The following is a 16,919-nucleotide window of genomic DNA, read 5'->3' as shown; positions in this document are numbered from 1 at the left end:
TTCTTAAACTGTGTGACCCCTGGTTCAGGATTCCCCCAACATGGGGAACATTTATTCCTGCATCCAGCCTGGCCAATCCCTTAAGAATTTAATAATTTATTAGCATCATTGCCCGCTGCACAGCAGTCACTAGGATGGAACTGCAGGTGCTGGTTTACCCTGAAGATAGACACCAAATGCTGGAGCAACTCAGTGGGACAATTCTGCATCTCTGGAGAGAAGGAATGGGTGATGTTTTGAGTCGAGACCCTTCGTCAGACTGAAAGTCAGTAAAATTAATCAGGAGGCCAGTGAAACTAGTTGAAGAACTAGGGTGGGGAGGGATGGAGAGAGAGGGAAAGAAGGGTTACTTGAAGTTAGAGAAATCAATATTCATACCCCTGGGTTGTAAGTTGACCAAACAAAAAGGGGGGTGAATCTGTGGAATTCATTGCTACAGATGGCTGTGGAGGCCAAGTCAGTGGATATTTCTAAGGCAGAGATAGACAGATTCTTGATTAGTGCGGGTGTCAGATGATATGGGGGAAGGCAGGGGAATGGGGTTAGGAGGGAGAGATAGATCAGCCATTATTGAATGGTGGCTAAGACTTGATGGGCTAAATGGCCTAATTCTACTCCTATCCGTTATGACCTTAGGACGTTAGAAACTAAACCAACATTGAAGATATTTAACACAAGATGCAAGTTTGCTCGCAATCACGATGAACAAACACAATTCAAACAAAACTTTTTCTTCAGTAAGTTGATTCGGCAGGAATAAGGATAGCCAGGGATTAGGATTTCCCTGGAAGTGAACCTTGTCCTGGTTGTAGTGTGATGTTTATTCAACTGTATTGTGCATTGTGATCTATCACTACCTGATCTCCCGTTCACACTAGCTCTAGATTTCCCCACTCTCACACCCACTCCCTACATACTGGGGGCAATATACAGAGGGCCAGTTAATCTACACACCTACATGTCCTCAGCTCAGTTTAGTTTATTGTCACGTGAACCGAGGTAGATAGATTCTTGATTAGTGCGGGTGTCAGGGGTTATGGGGAGAAGGCAGGAGAATAGGGTTAGGAGGGGAAAATAGATCAGCCACGATTGAATGGCAGAGTAGACATTATGGGCCGAATGGCCTAAATCTACTAACCCTTTTAAAATATGAAGCAATATTTTGCTTGGGCAGTTTACAACCCAGCGGTATAAACATCGACTAGTTTCACTGTCCTCCATCCCCTCAACCAAGAAGGAACCAATCCTTCAACATCGTCTGCTTTGATCCGTCATTTTCACACCTTGCCCGTCCATTTCTCTAGACTCCCTTTCCCCTGACTCTCAGTCTGAAGAAGAATCTCGACCCAAAACGTCACCTATTCCTTCTCTCCAGAGACGCTGCCTGTCCCGCTGAGTTACTCCTGCTTTTTGTGTCTGTCTTCGATGCAAAGTAGTTGGGGCTGGAATTGGAGAGGTGCAAAAGTAAATGTTGCCAAAGCCAATGAAAGATAGTCCGAGCGTCTCCAATGAGGTAGAGTGGTGGCGTGAACTAGCGTGACCTTATTGGGCGCCCTTGCACTATCTTTCATTGCACTTCACTGCCTTTATCTTATTCTAAACGCTATTCACATTATTCCCTTTGAAATGTGTATTTACTTTAGTTTCTTGTCATGTGTAGAATGAAAAGCTTTTGTTGCGCGCTAACCAGGCAGTGGAAAGACAATACATGATTACAATCGAGCCAGAGTACAGATACACGATAAGGGAATACTGTTTTGGGTCCTCAATTCCCCCGCTCTAGGCAAGAGAATCTACCCGATCTATTCCTCTCATGATTTTATACACCTCTAGAACATTACCCCTCATCCTCCTGCGCTCCATGGAATAGTGTCCCCGCCTACTCAACACCCTCCAGTCCTGGCAACATCCTCGTAAATCCTCTCTGCACCTTTCCAGCTTGACAACATCTTTTGTGTAACACGGTGCCTAGAATGAACACACTTACTCTAAATGCGGCCTCACCAGCATCTAATACAATTCCAAAATGTTCCCCATGTTGGGGGAGTCCAGAACCAGGGGTCACAGTTCAAGAATAAGGGGTCGGCCATTTAGGATTGAGATGAGGAAAAACATTTTCACCCAGAGAGTTGTGAATCTGTGGAATTCTCTGCCACAGAAGGCAGTGGAGGCCAATTCACTGGATGTTTTCAAGAGAGAGTTAGATTTAGCTCTTGGGGCTAACGGAATCAAGGGATATGGGGAGAAAGCAGGAACGGGGTATTGAGCTTAGATGATCGGCCATGATCTTATTGAATGGCGGTGCTGGCTCGAAGGGCTGAATGGCCTACTCCTGCATCTATTTTCTATGTTTCTAACATGACCCCCCAACTTCTGCACTCAATACTCTGGCTGATGAAGGCTAATGTTGCAAAGAGATGCCCTTATCATTGAGAAGGTGGTGCGTTTGTGGGATGAGCTGCAGCAAGTGGTTGAGGGACATTTGGACAGATTCATGGAGATGAAAGGTTTGAAGGGACATGGGTCAAACGCAGGTGAATGGGGTTCCACACTGTATCACTCCATGACCCTGAAGTATGGGATTGAGGATAAAACTAACTAAATGTATTGCCTTTCACAGGAGGGTCAGCCTTGGTCAGTTTCAGGCGGGAGGTCAAGGCGGGGGGTCAAGGTTTCCACCACCACACACAAGATGCAACAAGACATTCACGTTGTACGCAGATGCCCAGAAGTGTGTCGAGCTCTGGTGAACAACGTCTAATCTTGTACGTGGACTCGATAAGAAGAAGGTTTCAGGTGGACATCTAGGACTTTGCGGCACCGTTCACAAAAGCTGATGTTCTAGGGGATATCCCAATGTCATGTACGACTTCTAGAAATGTAAGCTCTATCTTAACTATGCTTCTATTTATAACAGGGGCAGTTCCGTTCAGCAGATCCCCCAGATACATTCTGTCCCTACACCCACCCCCTGGGCTTCAGCCACAGGATGATGCAGCGTGAAGATGATCCAATTACAAATCTGTTGACTCTCCCAGAGACTCCACACATCGTCCAACATTGAACAATATGATCCACCCACAAGTAACCTCACATTCTGACCCTGGAACACTCACTCGCTCGCTCAATGCCCAATGTTCATTACTTCAAGAGGCACCGCAGTAGAATGAGGCCATTCTGACTGTAACGGGTGCAACAATCTGGCAACTCTTGTATCTGGACGCAGTGAATGGGGCACTGAACCGGGAATAGTTCATATGTTCATTAGTGATAGGAGCAGAATTAGGCCATTCGACCCATCAAGTCCACTCCACCATTCAATCATGGCTGATCTATCTCTCCCTCCTAACCCCATTCTCCTGCCTTCTCCCCATAACCCCCGACACCCGCACTAAATAAGACTCTGTCAATCTCCACCATACAAATAACCATTGACTTGGCCTCCACAAGCTTCTGTGGCAAAGAATTCCACAGATTCACCACCTTCTGGATAAAGAAATTCCTCCTCATCTTCCTAATGGCACGTCCTTTTATTCGAAGGCCAGCATGGCAAAAGTCTTCTTCACACCCTATCTCACTGCAACGGCACATTCAAGGCACTGCACACGTACTCCTAGATCCCTCTGTTCTACAACACTCCCCACATTGGGCCCAATCATTCACAGTTCATTCTGTTCCAAAGTGCAACACCTCCTACGTCTCTGAGTTAAACTCCATTAGCCATTCATTGGCCAACTGCTCATTCTTGATCACCATCTTCAATGCCTATTGAGGGAGGCCAGCGTAGACTCGTCAGGTTATTTCCCGGGATGGCGGGACTGTCATATGTTGATAGAATGGGGCGGCTGGGCTTGTACACTCTGGAATTTAGAAGATTGAGAGGGGATCTCATTGAAACATATAAGATTATTAACGATTTGGACACGCTAGAGGCAGGAAACATGTTCCTGATATTGGGGGAGTCCAGAACCAGGGGCCACAGTTTAAGAATAAGGGGTAAGCTATTTAGAACGGAGATGAACGGTCCACTAGTTGCAGGCTTCCAATCTGATAAACAACCTTCCACGGCTAGTCTCCACTCCTACATCTGTGTTAATTTGATGCCTCTCATTCGATCTAACCTTCAGGAGCAGCGCACCATGCAGAACCTTGTCAAGTCCATTATAGACATTGTGTATAGGAAGGGACTGCAGATGCTGCTTTACACTGAAGATAGACATCTGTGAAGAGTTGGAATAGGTGACGCTTCGGGTCGCGACCCTTCTTCATGACATCCAGGGCCCTACATTCGCCAAACATCTTGGTTCCTCCTTCAGGAAACATAATCACATTGGTGAGACATGACTGGTCACACACAAAACCAAGCTGATAATCCCTCATCAACCTCTGACTTTATAAATACATATACATCATCCCTCACAATCCTCTCCAGTAACTTTCCCACCATGGATGTTAGACTCATTGGTCAACAGTTCCCAGTCTGAAGAAGGGTCTTGACCCGAAACATCACCAATTCCTTCTCTCCAGAGATGCTGCCTGACCCACTGAGTTACTCCAGCTTTTTGTGTCTGTCACCAGCTTTGTCTTTGCGACTCTTCTTGACATTAGTTCAAGTTCAAGTTCAAGTGAGTTTATTGTCATGTGTCCCTGATAGGACAATGAAATTCTTGCTTTGCTTCACCACACAGAACAAGGTGTCCATGTACCATAATATAAATATATACACACATGAATAAATAAACTGATAAAGTGCAAATAACAGATAATGGGTTATTAATAATCAGAGTTTTGTCCGAGCCAGGTTTAATAGCCTGATGGCTGTGGGGAAGTAGCTATTCCTGAACCTGGTTGTTGCAGTCTTCAGGCTCCTGTACCTTCTACCTGAAGGTACATTAGTCACCCTCCAGACTTCCAGCACCTCTCTGGTGTCTGATTAATATATCTCGTACAGGACTGCTGTAATGTATTCTCTAGCTTCCCACAATGTACATGGATATATCACATCAGTCCCTATCATCATTTATCTATCTTCATACGTCTTAGGACATCCAGCGTCTGCTTGTTGCAATATGGATTATCCTCAAGACATTGCCATTAACATTCCCAACATTGCCTAGTCTCCATATCTTTCTCAGCGGCAAGAACAAAGGAGAAATATTTTTGGTTTTTAGTTTAGTTTAGAGATACAGCACGGAAACAGGCCCTTCGGCCCATCGGGTCAGCGCCGACCAGCGATCCCCGCGCACTAACACTATCCTACACACTCAGGATAATTTTACATTTATACACTTTCACCAAACCAATTAACCTACAAAACCTGTATGTCTTTGGAGTGTGGGGGAAACCGATAATCTCGACGTTAAAGTATTTTGGCATATAGAGTTTTCTTATTGTGTATTAAATGAGCCTAGTAACAGCCATAATGTTATTGGCTATTATGAGCTGGGAACATCACTAGAGGAATCTCCTTGGCCACTGTTGTGGGCAGCGTTTAACAACACCAGCCTGTCCAAGAATGCACACAGGGTTCAGGTTGCAGATATTCATAGTTTAAAATTCTTATGTCTACACAGCACGACCTTTAATACCATTGCTAAATCAGTCCAGGCAAGTTTACTTTAGGAAGGAACTGCAGATGCTGGTTTAAACCGAAGATAGACACAAAATGCTGGAGTAACTCAGCGGGTCAGGCAGCATCTCTGGAGAGAAGGAACGGGTGACGTCAGAATAAGGGTCTCTACCCGAAACGTTACCCATTCCTTCTCTTCAGAGATGCTGCCTGTCCCACTGAGTTACTCCAGAATTTTGTGTCTATCTTAATTTTAGTTTAGTTTAGAGATACAGCGTGGAAACAGGCCCTTTGGCCCGCCGAGTACAAACTCCGTACAGACAGCATCAATACTCAGGATCAAACCCGGGTCTCTGGTGCTGTGAGGCAGTAGCACTATGCTGCACCACACTAGTTCTTCTTGGTATCAACAGGGATGAATCAAATTGCCAAATGATTAACTTCTGTGATGGTGGAATCTATGAATCTACAACAGTAGTAGTTATGTTAATGTCAGCAACAGGAGACGATGTATTTACCTGCCTGGTTACCCTGCATCTTAGTTTACCAAGTTGTGTACACAGTTTTACGCCCTGTATCTCATCACTAAACTAAAATATCAAGGGTTTTACTCGCCCACGAAGCTCAACATCCAAAAGTGACCAAAGCCAGAGGCAGGTGTGAGCGCTGACATCGAGAGCTCCACGGGGTAACACAAGTGAGAAAGGCACAGGTGCAAGGTAGACAAAAATGCTGGAGAAACTCAGCGGGTGAGGCAGCATCTATGGAGCGAAGGAAATAGGCAACGTTTTGGGCCGAAGGGTCACCTATTTCCTTCGCTCCACAGATGCTGCTGCACCCGCTGAGTTTCTCCAGCATTTTTGTCTACCTTCGATTTTCCAGCATCTGCAGTTCCTTCTTAAACAAGACACAGGTGGACATGCTGAGATATAATTGAACACAGGAGGACACAGTCTCTGCCACCCCCGGTGGTCATCGGTGGATCAGCAGGCACCGTGACAGACTGGGGTTCCACAAGTTCACGAGTTACAGAAGCCATTCGGCCCATCGAGTCCACTCCGCCATGCTATCATGGCAGTTCCCTGCCTCCCAATCCCATTTTCCTGCCTTCTCCCCATAACTCTTGACATCCGTTCTCATCACAAATCTGTCTATCTCTGCCTTCAAAACATCCACTGACTTGTGACCTCCACATCGTTCTGTGGCAATGAGTTCCACAGATTCACTAGCCTCTGACTAAAGAAGTCCCTTTTCACCAAGAGCGCCCTTTGATTGTGAGGCTGTGACCTGTGGTCCTGGACTCTGCCACTGTGTGCTCGTCCCAGCCCGTGTGGTCTCCTCACAGACACAGTTTCACTCACAGCTCAGTTCAGATCAGTTTAGTTTATTGTCACATGTACCGAGGTACAGTGAACAACTTTTGTTGCGTGCTAACCAGTCAGCGAGCCATCTGCAGTGTACAGATACATGGTAAAGGGAATAACGTTTAGTGCAAGGTAAAGCCAGTACTGTCCGATCGAGGGTAGTCCGATGGTCACCAAAGAGGTGGACAGTAGCTCAGGACCGCTCTCTAGCTGTGCCTCATTGGAACTGGGGCAGATTGAGCAAGACCAGCTGATCCTAAATTAGAGAGTTTGCAAGGGCAGGCATCCACTGACACAAACATGCAGATACAGGGATACAGATTTAGCCGAGCCTGGGAATATAATGCCGGTTAAATTCAGAAACTCCCAATCCGGTGATGCTTTTTTCAAAGCATCGGATTCCTGCGTCAGTGTTGAATGGAAAGTTTTCTAACTGCCCTGAGTGATAGACTCCTCATTAAACCTCGATTGAAATACATTGTCTGAGCCCCCGCGATTAACTGTTCAACATAGAGGCGTGATGCTTTGACAGTTTAGCTCAGTGTAGGATATCAGGCAGCACTAACCTACAGTTTATGGAGCAAACTCTGAATGGTGGCACCAACAACATACGTGTAACAAGATCTGTCACCCTGATCCCATCTCCCTACGCACCTGCTCACAATGGATATAGACTGAAGCCTCAGCACAGCCAGGGATGTTGGTTTCTATGGATGGCCAGCTCAGCTTTCACACTTGTTTAATTTAGTTTAGTTTAGTTTAAAGATTAATTTAAGGTTAGTTTCAGTTTAATTTAGTTTAGTTTATTGTCTACACAAGTAACCTCTGCATCCCCTCTCTCCCCGCCCCTCCCTCATCCTGGTCTTCCTGCTAGTTCTACTGTTCACCTTCATTATCACCTCTTCCACAGCCAACAATGGACCATTGTGGGCTCCACATTTCCTTGGTCGTTGGTGCCGGCTCTGATTTGCTCTCAACCTTTTCATACCTCTAGTTTTCATCTCCCCCGACTCTCAGTCTGAAGAAGGGGCTTGACCCGAAACGTCACCCATTCCTTCTCTCCAGCGATGCTGCCTGTCCCGGCTGAGTTACTCCAGCACTTTGTGTCTATCTTCGGTGTAAACCAGCACCTGCAGTTCCTTCCCACAATAACTTGCTCCATATCCAGGGGGGGGATATAGACACCGCATCCAGCCGGTAAAACATGTGAAAGCTTCATCGACATCGTCGCTCATCCTTCTGGAGATTGTGATTAGAGACCAACATTCACACCGCAGGAAGAATGGTCTCCTGCAGCTCAAGAATCTTCATGGAGGCTCTTGCCACAGTGGTCCTCAATGCAACACGTGGTCCTCAATGCAACACATGAAGACTCATCTAACCTATTAGAGTCATAGAATGATACAGTGAGGAAACAGGCCCTTCAGCCCAACTTGCCCACACCGGCCAACATGTCCCATCTACACTAGTCCCACCTGCCTGCGTTTGGTCCAGATCCCTCCAAACCTGTCCTATCCATATACCTGTCTAACTGTTTCTTAAACGTTGCGATAATCCCTTCCACGACGACCTCCTCTGGCAGTTTGTTCCATACACCCACCACCCTTTCATATAGAGAAGCACACCTCCCCCTTCAACCCCCTCTCCCCCTCTCCCATTCTCCCCTTCCCCACCCACTCTCCCCCTCTCCCCCCTCTCCCACTCTCGCCCTCTCTCGCCCTCCCCCCTTCCCCCATTCATTCAGTCCTGTTCCGGATGGCTTTACACCCGGTCTTTGAATACTTTTTTGAAGATTCTTTCATGTTTGACCCTGCTAGAAGTGGTGGCAGTGACTGGACATTTGTGTCCCAATCCCACTGTAGGCAGTGAGTCACAGCTAGCGTTACTGACGGCTGGAATCTCTCGTGCTTGTCAGCGAGGTGTTCAGATGTGGGAGTGAGATGGTTTATTTATGCAGCTCCCTCACCTTGATAGAAAACGTGCTCAGGCCCAAGAAAAACAGAGGTCACCAAGATCTCACAAACTTGGCCAAGACACAGTCGGAGTTGACTTCCTTAAGCTATTAGCTGCAAATACTTCTGGCAAACATTAGCCTCTCTTTCATTTCAACCGGAGGTAGACAATGTCAAAAAGACCAAAGGCTCAGTTGATAGCCAATCAGAAAATGGGGTGATAGAGTAGACTCGATGGGCTGAATGGCCTAATTCTGCCCCGATGACTTATGAAATGGGCATTTCCTGCCATCGGGCAAAAGGTACAGGAACCTGAAAACTGGAACCTCCAGGTTCAGGAACGGCTTTTCCACACGACTGCCGTGTGGAGAGGATGTTCCCACTAGTGGGAGAGTCTAGGACCAGAGGTCACAGCCTCAGAATTAAAGGACGTTCCTTTAGGAAGGAGATGAGGAGGAAATTCTTGAGTCAGAGGGTGGCGAATCTGTGGGGGTGTGGATGGGGACAGGGGTGTGGGTGGGGGGGGGGGGCGGGGTGGGGGGGGGGGGGTGCGGGGGGGGGGGGGGGGGGTGGGGGGGGGGGGGGGGGGGGGGGGGGGGGGGGGGGGGGGGGGTGGGAGGGGTTGGGGGGGTGTGGAAGTGTGGATGGGGTGTGGGGGGGTGGGCTGGTGGTGGAGGAGGAGGAGTGGGGTGGGGGGGGGGGGGTGGCAAGAACCAAGTGGACCACACATGCAACACATTGTAACTCTGTCGCTGGCCTGGCCTTTGCGTGGCAACTCTTTGCATACCTGTGTACGGTTTGCAAAACAATGAATGTCACTGTGTTAATAAAGCATCAGTCATTCATGTTGGCTCGCCAACTTTTGAAGTCATACACCTCCCCCCCTTCTCCCCCCATTTTCTCAGATTGGAGTCGGTTAGCGAGGAAATTCCTAATATCTGGCCACTTACCCGCAATCTCCAATGAATGGGCATGGTGGTGAAGGGGTAGACCCTGACCTCGGGTGCTGTCTGTGTGGAGTTTTCATGTTCTCCCTGTGACCGCGTGGGTTTTCTCAGGTTTAGCTCCCACATCCCAGAGACGTGTGGGTTTGTAGGTTTACTTGGTCTGTGTAAGTTGCCTCCAGCGTGTACAAGGAGTGGACGAGAAAATGGGATAACATAGAACTAGTGTGATCGCTGGTCGGCACGGACTCGGTGGGCCGAAGGGCCTGTTTCCATGCTGTATCTCTAAACTAAACCAGTGAGAAGGGGTGCTAATTAAACTAAGCTATACTATACTATACTAAACTGTCTTTGGCCTTTAGTCGCATGGTGTGACATTCGATGGGATGTTTAGTTTCCCCGGGACATAGACGGAATGTACAGAATACGAGCAAGTGAAGGAGACCTCGTACAAAGCCTGTGTGCAAACGGCACAATTACTGAGCCGGGCAGGATTGCTCAGCCGATCTTTGCAACAACACGCCCTTAAATAAATGTCAGCCTGAAAGTGGAAAACAGTGGAAAGAATGTGATGAATTCACTGCGTTGAGCGTTGCATGTTCCCCATCTGACGTCCCTGTGTGAGCACATCACCACGTATTTATAGAAACCTAGAAAATAGGTGCAGGAGTAGGCCATTCGGCCCTTCGAGCCAGCACCGCCATTCATTGTGATCGTGGCTGATCATCTAAAATCAGTACCCCGTTCCTGCCTTCTCCCCATATCCCTTGATTCCGTTAGGCCTAAGAGCTAAATCTAACTCTCTCTGGAAAATATCTTGAATAGAAATAAAGAACTGCAGATGCAGATCAAGAGAACGCAGAGTGCTGGAGTGACCAAAGGCGGCATCTCTGGGGAACGTGGGTAGGTGATGTTTCGGGTCGAGACTCTGCGCTCCACATGGGCTGTGATGCGCTGCTGCCAGCAGACCCACCTCTCTCTCGCTCCCACTGTTCTAGGCCACACTCACTACACCTGCACGCACCCCAACCTCACTTCATTCCACTCCAAACCCAGACCTTTAATAATCACTTCCACACCCTGGCTGTGAGTGACCGGCGTAGAGAAAACCCACTCAGTCACGGGGGGAGAACGTGCAAACTCCACACCGGCAGCACCCGAGATTGTAATCGAACCCGGGGTCTCTGGCGCTGTGAGGCAGCGGCTCTACCCGCTGCGCCACCATGAGAGATCCAGAGCATGGGTGGGGTGGGGCAGGGGTACAGGTGAAGTGGGAGGGAAGGGGAGGGGAGGTGAGGGAGGTGAGGGGAGGGGGAGGAGAGAGAGAAGGGGAGGGGGGGGGGGGAGGGGGGAGAGGAGGGGGGAGGGGAGGGGAGGGGAGGGGAGGAGAGGGGAGGGAGGGAGGGGGGAGGGAGGACAGGGCAGGGGAGGGGAGGAGGGAGGTGAGGGGGGAGGAGAGGAGGGAAGTGGAGGGGAGGGGGGGGGGAGGTGAGGGAAGGGGGGAGGAGGAGTTAGGGGAGGGGAGTGAGAGGGGAGGGGAGGGGGAGGGAGGGACAGGGAAGGGAGGGGGGAGGGAGGGGAGGGAGGGGAGGGGAGGGGGAAGGTGAGGGGAGGAGGGGAGGGGAGGAGAGGGGGAGGGGAGGAGAGGACAGGGAAGGGGAGGGGAGGGAGGGGAGGGGGAGGGGAGGGCAGGGGGGGAGGGGAGGTGAGGTGAGGGGAGGAGAGGACAGGGCAGGGGAGGGGGCCACCAGTTAGACCACATCCTCAGCTGGCAGTGGCAGGAGTATTGGGCAGCTGGTGGAGAATCCGGTAATAACGTGTTTTCCCAATATTTCAGCCAAGAATGAGTTCCGGAGGAGAGGATTGGGTGCTGCAGCAGCCAACTTGCTCCAGGAACATCAAACAAGTGTTAATCCCCCTGCAACCACAAACTTATCGTAATACAAGTCCTAACCCCAGCTGAGGATGTTGTTTTTAAGAGTACCTTGGAGCCAGTCCATTCTTTCTAACTGGGTTTCAGTAATTTAGTTAAAGTGCAGAAGAAATAGTCATTGGGTTTTCTGGGCTCCAGTCCCCCTGTGAATCGATGCCCAGAGGAGGCAGTGCATGTCAAATTTCCAAAGACTAAACAGAGCATCGAACTATATACAAGCTGCTAACAATGTATTAGTGAATGGGCTGAGCAAGGCAAATGGATTCCAATGCTGGGTTAAACAAGAATCCAGCAGTCTAGAGACACAGAGTGCGCAGCGGTAGAGTTGCTGCCTCACAGCGCCAGAGACCCGGGTTCGATCCCGACTACGGGCACTGTCTGTACGGAGTTTGTACGTTCTCCCTGTGACCTGCGTGGGTTTAGTCCAACATCTTTGGTTTCCCCCCACTCTCCAAAGACGTGCAGGTTTGTAGGTTCATTGGCTTGGTACAAATGTGTGATTGTCCCTAGTGGGTGTAGGATAGTGTTAGTGTGCGGGGATCGCTGGTCGGCACGGACTCGGTGGGCTGAAGGGCCTGTTTCCGCGCTGTATCTCTAAACTAAACGAAGCATGGACCAGACACAAAAGCAAGGTTGCTGAATGAGGGATAGATAACTGGGAACATTTCCAAACTAATCTTGGAATCCCAATACAAATCGAGAATGCCAACACCAATAAGTGCCCAGATCTCCTCTTCCACAGTGTTGGGGGATTTCTGGCCAAGATGGAACAGGTTTCTGTCCCACCGTGATAAACATCGAAACCTTTTGCCCGATGAGCAAGTTTCATCACTTCCACTCATCTTTGAAGAGAATAATCCTGGTGTCAGATCCATTCATCCACTCACCAGTGGAGTTGGCAAACCTAAATGTGTAGAGAGGAACAGCAGAGGCCAGGTCAGTGGGTGTTTGTAAGGCAGAGATAGACAAAGTCTTGATTAGAACGGGTGTCAGGGGTTATGGGGAGAAGGCAGGAGAATGGGATTAGGAGGCAGATATTGGCCATGATTGAATGACAGAGTTGACCCGATGGGCCGAATGGCTGAATTCTACTCCTAAAACCTGTGAAGTTTTGCTGGGGGAACTGACCCCTTCACTCCGAGGTAAAGCTTTGTGACACATCCAGAACTCTTGTGCAATCCAACTCTTAAAATAGGTATTTCTATCCCTAAGCATCCAAGGACCAACGCATACTGTATGTACATCTAACAATATCTGACCTTTATCAGATCCTAAAACCATCCAGTGTGAATGGAAAACGTGACCTCACGAGCTGTTTGCTTCCAATGAGGAAAACCTGCTTATTAAAGACTGGAGAACATCACTGCTGTTTCCATGGAGTTCTCATGGAGCAGCTCCAAACATGAGGTGTGTGGTGTTATGTTGAGAGAGGCGAGCATTTGTAAAGGACATAACCCGGGCAAGATGCGAACCAACTCTAGCCCCCTCCCTCTCCCACCCTCTCTTATACATGATCGGAGCAGAATTAGGCCATTCGGCCCATCATGGGCAGGCGGCACAGTGGCGCAGCGGTAGAGTTGCCTCCTCACAGCGTCAGGGACCCAGGTTCGATCCCGACCAGGGGTGCTGTCTGTAAGGAGTTTGTACGTTCTCCCCGTGACCTGCGTGGGTTTTCTCCGGGTGCTCCGGTTTCCTCCCACACTCCAAAGACGTGCAGGTTTGTAGGTCAATTGGCCGGTAAAATTGTAAATTGTCCCTAGTGTGTGGGATAGAGTTAATGTGTGGGGATCGCTGGTTGGCGCAGACTCGACGGGCCGAAGGGCCTGTTTCTGCACTGTATCTCGAAAAAAAAATTATTTTATAAAGTCTGCTCCGCCATTCAATCATGGCAGATCTATCTCCCTCCTAACCCCATTTTCCAGCCTTCTCCCCATAACCCCTGACTCCTGGACTAATCAAGAATCTATCAATCTCTGTCTTAAAAATATCCATTGACAAACCAACCTCCCTTCCATTGACTCCATCTACACCTCACGCTGCCTCGGCAATAATCAAGGACGAGTCACACCCCGGCCACTCCCTCTTCCCCCCTCTCCCATCGGGCAAAAGGTACAGAAGTGTGAAAACGCACACCTCCAGATTCAGTGACAGTTTCTTCCCAGCTGTTATCAGGCAACTGAACCATCCTACCACAACCAGAGAGCAGTCCTGAACTACTATCTACTTCATTGGTGACCCTCGGACTATCCTTGATCGGACTTTGCTGGCTTTACCTTGCACTAAACGTTATTCCCTTATCATGTATCTATACACTGTAAATGGCTCGATTGTAATCATGTATTGTCTTTCCCATGACTGGTTAGCACGCAACAAAAGCTTTTCACTGTACCTCAGTACACGTGACAATAAACTAAACTGAAAAGACCCTATTGTCCACTATTGAATGTTGATATTACATTGAATCCTTTGTACTCAGTGCAGCAGAGTTTCCAATTAAAACAGGCACAGTTACGATGTGATTGATATAACCTTGCGCATTCAATTACTCTTTGTTTATCAAAGGGAACTGTAGTATTAAAATGTCAACCGGTATTTGTCCTAGAGTTCGATCACATGAAAGCGCAGATCAGTCCTGCCCGCATTACAGTAAGGATTAGTCCGAGCCCTGTAACAAAGACATCCATTATTCAAGCTTCAATCTGCCTTTGGGGATGGTTGGGAAATTGTCCCAGCTAAATATTATTTCCCTCAAGCCCAAATGACGAATGCAATTATCTGGCATAAATCGCTCAAAATAACTGATGTAATCACAAAGCGGTCCTTCCGTATATGTCAAGACCAGCCGCTAAAGTGAAATCATTTTCTTCAAAGGTCAGTCGAGCAGATGAAGGGGCAGTTAGCCATGGACAGTGTTCTGGGCAAGTGGCTAATTATACCCAAGATCAACATCAAGTCAGCAGGACTCCAGTAGCAAGAATCTCAATGCAACAAGAGTGTCTCATGGTAACTTAACCGTATAACCATATAACAATTACAGCACAGAAACAGGCCATCTTGGCCCTACAAGTCCGTGCCGAACACTTATTCTCCCCTAGCCCCATCAACCTGCACTCAGACCATAACCCTCCATTACTTTCCCATCCATATACCTATCCAATTTATTTTTAAATGATACAATCGAACCTGCCTCCACCACTTCCACTGGAAGCTCATTCCACACAGCCACCACTCTCTGCGTAAAGAAGTTCCCCCTCATGTTACCCCTAAACTTCTGTCCCTTAATTCTCAAATCATGTCCTCTTGTTTGAATGTTCCCTACTCTCAATGGGAAAAGCTGGTCCACGTCAACTCTGTCTAACCCTCTCATCATTTTAAATCCAATCCGAGAATGTTCCCTGTGGTAAAGATTCCTGAATTGATGCATGGTAGCTCCTAAGATAGACCCAAAATGCTGGAGTAACTCCGTGGGGTCAGGCAGCAGCTCTGGGGAGAAGGGATGGGTGGTGTTTCGGGTCGAGACCCTGCTTCCAGTTCTCATGTACGTGAGGCTGATGCTTCTCTGAAGTAGGGTCTGAAGTTGCCAATTCCTTCTCTCCGGAGATGCTGCCTGTCCCACTGAGTTACTCCAGCACGCTGGATCTATCTTCGGTGTAAACCAGCATCTGCAGTTCCTTCCTACACACGGGTAATTCCTTCTGATCCTTTGACACCACCGCTCATCAGCATCAGGTTTACCATCCCATGGGGAGAAGGGCAAGGCTGCTTTATTCCCCTGGGCTTCACAATCACAATGGGAGAGAGAAGAGAAACATGGAATATGTTGCTGCATATGGTCAGTGCCGGAACTGGGATGTAACTCAGTTTAGTTTATTGTCACGTGTACCGAGGTGCAGTGAAAAGCTTTTGTTGCGTGCTAACCAGTCAGCGGAAAGACAATACATGATTACAGTGGATAGATACACGATAAAGGGAATAACGTTTAGTGCAAGATAAAGCCAGCAGAGTCCCATCAAGGACCCAGCAAAGTCTGATGAAGGTTCCACAGGAAGCTCCACATTCTAATACCAGGCTTTGTATGATCTTGCACCACTCAACCACTGAGTCTAGTTTAGTTTATCGAGATACAGCGTGGAAACAATATCTCCAAGTTTGCGGATGACACTAAGCTGGGGGGCAGTGTTAGCTGTGAGGGAGGATGCTAGGAGACTGCAAGGTGACTTGGATAGGCTGGGTGAGTGGGCAAATGTTTGGCAGATGCAGTTTAATGTGGATAAATGTGAGGTTATCCATTTTGGTGGCAAAAACGGGAAAGCAGATTATTATCTAAACGGTGGCCGATTGGGAAAGGGGGAGATGCAGCGAGACCTGGGTGTCATGGTACACCAGTCATTGAAGGTAGGCATGCAGGTGCAGCAGGCAGTAAAAAAAAGCGAATGGCATGTTGGCTTTCATAGCAAGAGGATTTGAGTATAGGAGCAGGGAGGTTCTACTGCAGTTGTATAGGGTCTTGGTGAGACCACACCTGGAGTATTGCGTGCAGTTTTGGTCTCCAAATCTGAGGAAGGACATTATTGCCATAGAGGGAGTGCAGAGAAGGTTCACACAGACTGATTCCTGGGATGTCAGGACTGTCTTATGAAGAAAGACTGCATAGACTTGGTTTATACTCTCTAGAATTTAGGAGATTGAGAGGGAATCTTATAGAAACTTACAAATTCTTAAGGGGTTGGACAGGCTAGATGCAGGAAGATTGTTCCCGATGTTAGGGAAGTCCAGGACAAGGGGTCACAGTTTAAGGATAAGGGGGAAATCCTTTAAAACCGAGATGAGAACTTTTTTCACACAGAGAGTGGTGAATCTGTGGAACTCTCTGCCACAGAGGGTAGTTGAGGCCAGTTCATTGGCTATATTTAAGAGGGAGTTAGATGTGGCCCTTGTGGCCAAGGGGATCAGGGGGTATGGAGAGAAGGCAGGTACGGGATACTGAGTTGGATGATCAGCCATGATCATATTAAATGGCGGTGCAGGCTCGAAGGGCCGAATGGCCTACTCCTGCACCTAATTTCTATGTTTCTATGTTTCTATGAAACAGGCCCTTCGGCCCACTGAGTCTGCACTGACCAGCGATTGTCCTACACACACTGGAGACAATTTACA

Source organism: Leucoraja erinacea, chromosome 31 (genome assembly GCF_028641065.1).
Source record: "Leucoraja erinacea ecotype New England chromosome 31, Leri_hhj_1, whole genome shotgun sequence".
Taxonomy (NCBI): domain Eukaryota; kingdom Metazoa; phylum Chordata; class Chondrichthyes; order Rajiformes; family Rajidae; genus Leucoraja; species Leucoraja erinaceus.
This window is presented reverse-complemented; position numbering follows the sequence as displayed.